Source organism: Grammomys surdaster, unplaced genomic scaffold (genome assembly GCF_004785775.1).
Source record: "Grammomys surdaster isolate TR1022 unplaced genomic scaffold, NIH_TR_1.0 125881, whole genome shotgun sequence".
Classification (NCBI taxonomy): domain Eukaryota; kingdom Metazoa; phylum Chordata; class Mammalia; order Rodentia; family Muridae; genus Grammomys; species Grammomys surdaster.
In genome coordinates, this window is record NW_021620706.1 from 2,385,209 (window position 1) to 2,396,763 (window position 11,555).

An 11,555-nucleotide genomic window follows, 5' to 3' on the forward strand; every position below is an offset into this window, starting at 1 on the left:
GAAAGCACATAGTAGGCACACATCGAAGCACTTGTTAAGGTGTAAGTCACATTCAAGCCCAACTGTCATGGATAATGGGGTTGCAAGCAAGAAATCAATTGCGGTGAGTCATCGAAATAGGATTATCTTTTCATCAGAGCAAAACGTTGACTCTTTGATCTGGAGGAGTCTTTTTTCCCCTGACAAAGATTTAAGCATCTCGGGCACTTTCTTTCAATTAATGCTAATGACAGCATTTCCACCAAATACAGCAAATAAGAAGGATAAAAGACAAAGGCAACTTCCAAAGCTACTTTTATTAAAAAGTAATCTGCAGCTTATCTTAGCTACCCTGACATGTAGCATCTGTGATGTTATTTGAATATTTTCCCCACCACCATCCCTAAGGATCCAAAGGCAGGAAATCCCACAGTTCACTCTCATCCTTGCCCAGCAGCATGCACAACAGCCTGGTCCTTTCCTCCTCTCCTCTATGCTTCTTTCTCTTTCCCTCCTCTACACTGAAAGTTGTGAGAGGGTGAACGCGGCTGCTACAGCTGTGTTACCTGTTTCCACCACGTTTGCCGTTTGCCTTCCTCAAGTTTAATATTCCAAATTTTGGATGGACTACCCTACAATAGAAAAAAGAAATGGAAGGATGGGCCAATGACATATATAATCATAAACATTTACTTTTCTGTAAGAGGAAGCAAAATCTAGGCTTATGGATGCCAGTAGAGTAGTGTTATGAGTTGCACGAGCTCAGGCAAGATACTACACATCTCTCAGTGGCAGAGTTCTTGTATATAAAATGGAGATAACACAGATGTAAGATATCACAGAGATGTAAGCTTTAAAAAGCATGTAAGCCATTATCATCATTTTTCATTGTAAATGTTCCAAAATTTGGTTATTATTGACATATTTATTGATAATTATATTAGTTATTAATGATTAAATATATATTTAAGTGTATATAATTTATGTGTGTGTATAGGAACACATGAAGAGGTCAGAGTATAATATTTCAGGAGTCAGCTCATGGCTCAGTTCTCTCTTTCTTCCTTGTTTGAGGCAGAATCTCTTGATTCTGACACTGGATTGCATTTCCAAGACCAGCTGGCCTTTGTGGATCTGAGAGTCTCCTGTCTGTCTCCTATCTCACAGGAGAAGCCCGGTGGTTGTAGATATGAATTTCGCTGCATCTAGATGCTGAATTGAGTTTTGGGAATACAAAATGCAGCCACCCAGCTTGTGTAACGAAAACTTGTTCTTGCTAAGCCATCTCCCCAACCTAAACAATTAGAATTTTAGCCTTTAGCCTTCTTTAGCATAATTTCATTCAGTGAAAATTCACTGAGTTTAATCTAAATTTAAGATCTTGTACTAAACCCTGTGGAAGATATTAAGAAAAATAACCTATGGTTCCAAATTGAAAGGAGATTAGAATCTGATGGGATGGGATGGGATACAAACATAAGCTATCATGTCATTAGTCAGAGGGTGGTAAATACTAAACTTGAAGCACAATTCAGTATTAGTGGGAATGGGCAATTAATTACAATTGGTTGCATCTGATAAGGCTGTATTGAAGAGATACCATTTAATTAGACTAAGGACAGCAAATAGATTGGGAACGTAGCTCAATAGTAGAGTGCTTTACCTAGTATGTATACGTCCATGGGTTCGATCTCCAGCATCCTCCTGTCCACACGCAAAGAACTGAGCTGATGGAGACCAGAAATTAATAAAAGACCACAGGTCAGTCAAACCTCAGGATGCATAACAATGAACAAGTTACAAGGAAACATTAGATACATATTCCTCTCATTTGCTATGCTATTAGAATTATATTTATTTATTTGCTTTTAGTCATCAACATCCGGAGAGAAAAGAAAGTATTACAGGCAATTTTGTAAATCAGCATTATCCAAAGCGTGCTTGCTAATAAAGACTCTCAGAACTGATTTCACTGTCAGGTATTTTGATACTGAAAACACCATGTTGCCCTTTTACAGTCTGTGAACAGTTTCCTCTAATTCACAACCCCACTACTGAACACCTGCTATGAATCTTAGCGTTTGCTAGGGCAAGGTTGCAGTTTCCACTCACCAAATCCTGCAGGACACAAAATTGGCTCTGTCTCAAAATTTAGAACAACAAAAGACTGATGTCTCAGTCAGGTCATTCGAAGAAGGGGCTCTGCTCCCTGTCACCTGGTGATTAGAACTTCATTTAGCTCCTGCTCCCACAGTGCCAAAGCCAGAAAGAGGGAGTGACACCAGGTCACTCCACCTAGAAGTCAAAGGGTTCCGTTAGTGTGTGTGTGTGCACACCTCTGTGTGTGTGTGTGTATGTACGCGTGTGCATGTGTGTTTGTCCAAAGGAAGTCATTTAAGCACAAATAATATCAAGACTGAGTAAACAACTTACAACATGCCTAAAGACAAAGAGAAAAATTGAGATATTTGGATTTAGACCAATGACTGTCATAATTATATGGCTGAAAGGTAAGTCCAGCCCAGAACTTCTAATTTCAATGCAAACCCTCCAGATGTCATTATGAGTGGCAGACATGACACTCTCACTTGAAACTGGGGATCTTTTTTCCCCCGATGTTTTTATGGCATTGTTGCTTCATGAGCTGCATATGAGGGAATTTTATATCCATCACCTGTTCCTGTAGGTGTCTAGAAATAGCAACCAATATAGAATCAGCACTCACAGACCTGCGCTTGTCAACAGTCTGAATATTCTTCAGTGTAATAGATAAAAAGACAACCAACACACATTCGCATTTGTTGATCATCTACTATGTTTCGATTATTGTACCCTATATTTATGAGAATATCTACCCATTTTATGTTTATAAGAGCAATTACCAGAAGATAAATAACACTGCTTTCATTTTTACAGTTGAGGAAATTAGGGATCAATGAGATGGAACAATTTACAATGATTAGGAATGCTGGTATTTGAATCAGGAGTGTGTGTTTCCAAGATCCAGCCCCTTCTCTTCGCACACGGTTAGGTTGTAATCAGAACGTCTCTGAATGAGTGATGCTCAATCAAGGACCTCCAATGAAATACAAACAAGAGTTATCTAAGTTCTATTTATTCTTCTATATAGCTACCTATTATATCTATCATCTATCTATCTTCTTTCTATCATGTGTCTATATCACCTATCAATATATCTACCTGCCTAGCTAATAGCCATTTATTAATGGGTTCACTCTAAAGGATCAGCTCACTATGTTATAGGGATAACAAGTCATGTATTTGTTGTCTGGACTTCTGCGGAAGGTATGTAGACAGAATTGATGTTACTGATGTTGCTGTCTGGCCTCTGAAGTCATTAGATAGACCAGCAGGATACAACCTTAGACAGAGCTCCCATATTTTGATATGAGAAAAGAATGACCTCTTTTGGAGACCTCAGCATCTTTTCCTTTTTCACAGTTCAGTTTTATTTTATGTGTATGGATATTTTGTATGCCTGTGTGCCTGGGCACAACATGCAAGCATTGCCCATGGAGGCCAGAAGACGGTTTCAGATTCTCTGAAACTGGAGTTATAAACAGCTCTGAGCTACCATGTGCATACTGGGAATCCAACCTGAGTCTTCTAGAATAGCACCCAGTGCTATTAACTGCCGAAACATCTCTCTAGCCCATTCTTAAGGCTAGTTTTGTTTGTTTTGTTTTGTTTTGTTTTGTTTTTTGTCCTGTGTCTGATTAGAAGAAACCCACTGTATTGGTTACTTATGCATTAGTGTGACAGAAGTTATTATTTTATATATTTTGGTTCAAGGTTCCAGAGAATACCATCACTTCATCATGAGCAGAGTATATCATCACTCTATCAAGGTCAGAGGCTCCATGATCCCTGCAGCATGGTCATGGATTGTTTGCTGAGTATCAACACTCTAGCATGGCCTTGATGTTATATAGAATTTACATGTGGCAGAGGGTCCTTATATCACAATGGCCCAGAAAGCAGAGAAAGGAGACAAATCCAGATACCAAGTTATACAATTACCTTTAAAGGTTCACGTCTAGCACCAGCTAGACTATACTTCCTAAGAGCTCCACAGCTTCCAGGAACAGTTCGATCAACCAAATGACTCATGCTCTAAACATGAGTCTGTGAGAACAGACACAAAGTGTGATGCCCGCTTACTTGTAGAAGGCAATTTGCTTTGCTTGATTTTGGCCAATGAAGATGGTCATTTCTTCCAGAAAACAACCTTCATTCACAAGTTTGGAGCTAGTATTGAACCAAACAATTGGCCTTTATAGCCCAGCCAAGGTGACACATAGACCTGCTCAAGAGACCAGGAAAAGTTTACTGGTTATTTGTGAAAAAACAGAGTCCGTAACAAAGAGTTTCGCTTGGTACATCTAAGACTAAAAGTTCCAGTAAGAAGGGAATGTTTCCTTCCATTCCCTTTAGTTCACTCCCCCTCTTTCCTCTTTATTTTCTCAACAATCATAATCCATATGACTTCTATCCTAGAGTATAATAGATCTTTTACTACTGGACCTGGTCTCCAACTTTGTACACTCATTCTACCCAAGCATGATGCCTCATGAAAGTCTCATAAACCAACTGTTTTGCTGTTTTGTTTTGTGTTTTTTTGAGAGTGACTTTACCTCTGTTTATCTCTTTTTCCTTGTTTCTCCAAGTCTAGCCCTTTCCATTATAGTGCTTATAAGAAATATATTGTTTGTAGAGTACCTAGGCCTTTACATTAAATACAGCCTTGCTTAAAAGCACAATATGTGAGTTGGACATTTAGATCTGCTTTTCTGGAGTTTGAGAAGAGGTGGGATGACTCCCTGCAACCCAGTCTACAACCTTATTTGCTCCCCCCACACACATACCCCACAAGCTGCTATTCCATCAAAGAGGCAGTGAAGAAACACCACAATGCTAACACCCAACTGTCCCCCAGACTGATGTGCTAGTCATAGAATATCTGCTCTAGTGACACATCATGTCCCCTAATCTGTCCCTGTGAGTGTGTCCCTGCAGGAGTGTGTCTCCTTTTGCTCTGTGAATCACTCCTGGTTATTACCAGTGACTGCTCCAGAGCTTGTCGTAAACTACCCGATATGACTCTGTTATGGAAGAATTTACAAGAGCTGCCCTGAAAACTCTCGGCTTTGGATCAATGACTTTTCAAGTGGCTCAGTGCTACAACGACTGTGTAACCATGTGTCAAACAAACATAAGAAAACTCTAGTAGCTGCTGTTTGTTTACAGCAGCCTTGGTTTTCCTTTGCTAATAATACAGTTCCTTCAAGAATGCTTTACAAGAAGATGATGGCAAAAGGGCTTGCAGCTTCTAGTATAAAATCTGAAGGTTTGGGATTCTTGTTTTAGGCATCAAAGGTTCTCAGTAATAGGTAGAACACTAGCCACTCCGAAACAACAGAACTACCCAATTGATATGCTGTGAAAACCTGCTATTCATGTTTTCAGTTCTAAGTTGAACCTTCCCTCATTAAAAGTTCAAACACTGGTTTTGAGATACTCAGTTTTCGTAGAAAAACATATGTTACCCAATCTTTGGAAAACAGTTAATAAAATGTTGAATGTCTGATTGTCTGGTAGGGATACTGTATTACTTTTAATGAAGACCTAGCCAAAGTCTTCAGGATAGGCTATAAGCTATAAGAACTAAATTCCATTCTTCTTACTATGCTAATGTTTTTTCTTTAGAATGAAGTCATTGTTCAAGGACTTTTCTATACTATATACTCCATCTCGTATGAATTATGTGTATTGGTATTGATGACACAAGGAATGAATATGTGAATATTCTTAATAAAAGTTTTCTCAAAACCCTGTGATCTGTCAGAGCTTGGTTTGGCTGTGTAGTTCCATGCCTGTATTCCTGTACACAGTCAGGAATGACATTCATGGAAGCTATGTAATCATCAATTAATATACTCATCATCTTATGCTGATGGTAGGGCTGTCTGACATAGCAAGCCCTGAAAAGTTTCATTGTCTAGATCAGCGATTCTCAACCCATGGGTTGTGAGCCCTCTGAGGGTCACATATTAGACATCCTGCATATCAAATATTTATATCACGACTCATAGCAGTAGCAAAATTATAGTTATGAAGAAGCAACAGAAATCATTTTATGGTTGGAGATCTCCACAACATGAGGAGCTGTACTAAAGGATCACAGCATTAAGAAGATTGAGAACCACTGAACCAGGAAGTTATGTGGTAGCATCAGACCTCAGAGCTGATGCTTGCAAGGGTACCAGCTGATGTGAAAGACCAATTAGAAAAATGTAGCCAAGTCCAGATAGTGTGTAACCTTTGCAAATGGTCAGGCCTGTGCTGTGAAAGCTTCAGTGCAGGTTGTTGAGGAACTAGTCATATGAAAGCTCCTTTTCTTCACAAGATCTACTTTTCTGGTCTTTCTTTAACAGTGTTCCCAGTTTCCATCAGCGTTTTCACCATCAGGTAAACATGATACTCCATAAAGGGCATTAGAAATCTTGATTCTCTACCCTAGCACACCTATAGCTGTATGTCTCATACATCTGTAGAACAAGCCAGGTGTGGTAAGGTTCTAATACAAAAGCTACAAAGAAAATGTTGATATATTTTGTGAGAGTAGACTTGATTAGTTCCAAACTTTGTTGTCAGAGAGAGCTTTTGCATGTATATCCTAGACACCCAATTGTGTGTTGGGCCAATAGCAGCTATGTTGATTGCAATTCATCCAATTCATCCTAATAGCAATGCTTTATAGCATGGTTTTCAATATGACACAAGTGAATCACAGAGCTTAAGAACATAAGTGATGTGTCTGGATTTGAAAACAGCAATCAGACAGATCTCATGCACCATGTGCAGTGGCACCATGTGTGGCCATGATTGTACCAGACACTGTTTTATGATAGACATTTACAATTCTTATGGTATCATTTGCAAACTCATGTCTACCTTGAACACACACACAAACACACACACACACACACACACACACACACACACACAAACTTCACAAAAACCTTCATGACAAACTCTGAAATCTGTCTGAATGTCTTTCTGTTCTTGATCTTCAAACACATTTTAAAGAAGAGTGTGTCGCATGCAGCCAAATACATCCAAAACTAGCAAATGGACATCAGATAGAGGGAGAGCATTGGTTTTTCTCAGGGAGCTGTAAGAAAACAAAATGTATCATTCTGCTTTTTACTCAACGGCTGCAACCTAACTTACTTATGCACTGTACCCAGATAGCTATCGGCATCCATCGAAATGGTTTGTAAACCTGAGTGATAAGTGGTTTTTATTTAAATGTAAAAATGATACCTTTGTCCTCACTCAGTTGACATGAACAGGCATCTAAGGGGGAAAGAGCAGGAAGGACTTCAATGTGATTTCGCCACCTTGTGGCAGCTGATTAATTTTCAGCCTCTTTGGATCAAGGGCTTTCTTGCTGATTGTGTGTGAAAACTCATTCCTAAGGCAAGGCTTCTTCCGGAATGAACTAAGCCCCAAGAATCGGCTTCATTCCATCCTCGAGGAGGATGTCTTCTGTTCACAGCTTTTGTACGGCACATTAAGGGAACCATAGCTGCTGGCCACTCCGTTTCTGTCCACTCCACTCCCCCCAATCTTAATGGCCAAAAGCACAATGTAAAGCACGGAAGCATGAAGAAATGCTGTGCAAACTTCAGCCAAAAGAAAGCTAACGTCTATTTCAGGACACTGCAGAGCTGTCACGCACTCAAATGTTACTTGCTGAGAAAATGTGTTACTACAAGAAAAGGCTCAAGCCACGGGTCAGCATTTCTATTGGTACCTCCCATCTGCCACCTGGGCAGCCTGCTGGCTGCAGTGCTTTACCTTCTCGCCTGTCAAAGCTTGATGGCATTTCACAAAAAGAATTAGAAACACAGAGGTGTCATCTTCTGCAATTATAAATCTGCAGAGGCCTCCAAAGAAACAAGTTTGGGGGAAGAAAAAGCTTATAGAAAAAGACAAACGTCTACATTGGGTTTTGGCAAACATGATTGTCTCCCAAAACTTTCTGGAATTGGAGTTTAAATATATAGTAAGAAAAGAAATAAAATGTAACATAGCCCTGGAAGCTCCAATATGCTGTGTTAATGCCAGCAATGGTTTTCAGGTATTTTAAAGTCACTGGGATGAGTACTGTTGGAAATTTACTGGAATCAGGGGGATATGAGAACCTGAGACACACTCCTGCTTAGCAAGAACAGGATGTAGAAAGTGTAAAATTTTTCAGTTCAGAGAGAAGTACATTGAAATGAAGAGCACAGCTTTGGAAACCCATAGCCTCACCACTGTAGGTTTTAATATAATCTGGGGCTACCCCTCAGACTTTCGATGAAGGAGAGGAGTTGTAGGTAAAGGAATGGGAGTCAGTGCTCTGAGGTCACCATTCTCCAACATCCAGAAGGAGAGGAGAATAAATAAAACGGACATTTTAAGGCAAAGTCGAACCATTTGAAGCCATAGGGCAAAGGGGTCAGGACCTAGATGGCTGGAATCAAATCAGCTCTGTAGACTTGGACATTGTTGAAGGATTCTTCTTGGGAGAGAGAGCTCACAGAGTTGGCAAGAAGACTGTCATATTAAGAGCCAGAGAAAATGGGCAGAAGATGGACTAGAAACCTACACATAGATGGGTTAAAATTAGTACAGAGCTTCACACGGGCGATCGTGAGGCAAGGAGGCCCAAGGACAGAGAAACTTATTATTCTGTAATGAAGGGCTCCTGGCCTGGGAGACTTAGATTAGATAAAAATGAACCAATAATTAGCAGGCTTTTAAAATATCCTTGAAAAATATAGTGCAAAAGATTTTCTTCCCTCAGGAGGCCTATAACTAAAAATGGACATAAAACTGGACTACAATTCTAAGTTTCCAAGTGTCCGAATGGCAGTCTGAGTAATTTACTATGTCTCTGAGAGGAAGAAGAACTATCCCAATTTTCAGTCAATATTTATCTCTTAGGCTAATAAATCCTGCTCCTGACCCCAGCAGAAGTCAATAACTCCTGATTATTATATGTAGCCACCTCCTGGCCCTTTCTACTTGTCCAGATGTCTCATGGAATGAGTCACTAGCTTCCCCAGAGCCTGTCTCCTAGGTCATGGGTGTCGAATGAACAATTGCTCGTACTGCATAGGCATGGACAGGTTGCCAATGATTGGTGGCCTGGCTGAAGGTCTATTTGAATTCCTAATTCTGATGGCTTTTTCACTTGAGACCTTTGGAGGTGGTGTGCAGAGATGAAGGGGAATACAAGTATTCCTGGATAGTCACTCAAGTCAGTAACGTGGGAAGAAGGGAAGTAGATAAGAAGAAAATGCAAAGATGAGAGAGAGAGACAGGGAGACAGAGACAGAGACCATAGCTTAGGTTAATATCTATATAATCACACAAAAAGACTAGGTATAACTACCATGTATTTGTACTTCAGGTTGTGTCTCTTTATCAACAGCTCAGACACCAGCCTTTAAAAGATAACGTGAGAATAATGAAGACTACAGAGATGGAAGCAATTTGTCATCTCAGTTATCACTTAATGGAAGCAAAAATGGCACAAGTTTCCATCAGTCCTGGGGAGGATGCTCAGGGGGAAAGGCACCTGCTGCCCAGCCAGCCTGCAGACCCCAGTTGGAGTTAGAGCCCCATATTGTAGGAGAGAACCAACTCCCATAAGTTATCCTCTGATTTCTAAATAAATATCACAACACTAATGTGCGCATATATACACAAAATCAAATCAATCAATCAATCAAGGACTGACCCATTCAGAAAGGAAAAAAGTCCTTCATAATTTAAAAAGCTCTTTGGAAAAAAATCATAAAAATAATTACTTAATGTCTGCTTAGCTACCTTAGAGAAAAAAATTTCAGTGAGATAGGGAACTGTGTCTTCCTTTTGTTTGTATCTTGCCTCTCCTTTCAAGGGTTGCTAGGGGCTAGGCATCTTGACTTAGAGTATATGCGGAAGGATGGTGATTCTTCACTTTTACATCATCCTCTAAGTAAACATTTCATAACATAAACGCAAGGGTAGGCTACTTGTCTAGCATACACAAGGCACTGGGTTCCATCCTAACACTACATGTGTCTGTGTGGTGGTACAGGGCTGTAATCTCAGCACTCAGGAGGTACAGACAGAAGGTTGAGAAGTTCATGATTCCCAGTTTAGCAACACAGTGGGCAAACGGGTTATCTGAAAACCAATCTCAAAAAAATAAAAAATAAAAAAATAAAACTGTCAAGATACTTCTGTATTGGTGGGCATCTTTGGTGCCTTAAGTTGACTTGTGGAATCTCTCCTGTCCAGTATGGCAATGAATCTAAGACCTGTGGAATCAGTGAGTCCTGTGATTTTCCAGGACAAGCCTGGTTTTTGCCAGTGGAAATTAAGCAAAATTCTAGCTCATTGCTCTGTTGCAAAAATAAATGATACTCTTCAGAGGTTCCACACACTGACCCACTATGATGCTGATGTAAAGGTACTACATAGAGGTGTGTGTGTGTGTGTGTGTGTGTGTGTGTGTGTGTGTTTTGCTGGGGATTACATGATCATTTTTTTCAATTCTACCAACTTGTATTTCAGGGATAAGGTGTCAGCTAACCGGTCGAGAACAGGGCAGGTGAGGTCCACACCAGGCTTCAGCACAGACCAGGTTTCCTTGACTGCCTTGCCTCGAGATAGCACTTGAACATCTTCAACCTGTCTTCCTGTAAAGATCATCATTTCAGTAGGCTGACAATGCTCTTTATGACATCCCTGTGCTGAAAGGCCTGGATACAAGTTTCATGTCTTTCGCAATGCTCTGAATAGACTTCACAATAAAGCGGCTGAGTGAAGCCCTGGAAAGAACAGAGAATCACTCAATAGCTTTACACCGTCTTTGTAAATTCTAGCTATATATATTTTACACTAAATTATCTCATTCATTTATGGCTACTACAAAAGTAAAAGAGAGATCAGAAATGAAGGAAAAACAGTTGTTCAAAAACTAATTTAAATGTTGGAATCTAAAAATGCAGCTGATGTCCTCCAATTCTTCTGCAGTTTACTCTCTGTATATCTTGAATAGCAAAACTGGCATTTCTTCTTCATATGATGTACCTAGTACAAGTTGGCTAGACTTGCCTCACACTAGAGTTAGGTACTAGATGACTGGTAGAAATTTACGACTGTCTTCTTCCCACGATGTTGAGACAAGCAGCATTAGTTGTTAGATATGACTCATTCTGAATTTTCTTTCATATTCTAAGAAACATGAACAAACCATAATTTTGGACTTTTAAAAACAAAAGTTGAATCATAACAAACATCTGATTCTGTAATCATATTTTATGCTAGTACAATTAAATTTGCATGTATAAATAAAAATGCATAAGTATATATTTAAATAATTTGCTTTCAGCAGGAGTGTTTATTTGATTGTATGAGTGTACAACATTTTTATAATAGCTTTTAAACAACAAACATTTCTTATTTCAAGCTTTTGAGTATGGGAAATCTGGGATATGCTCAGTTGGTGG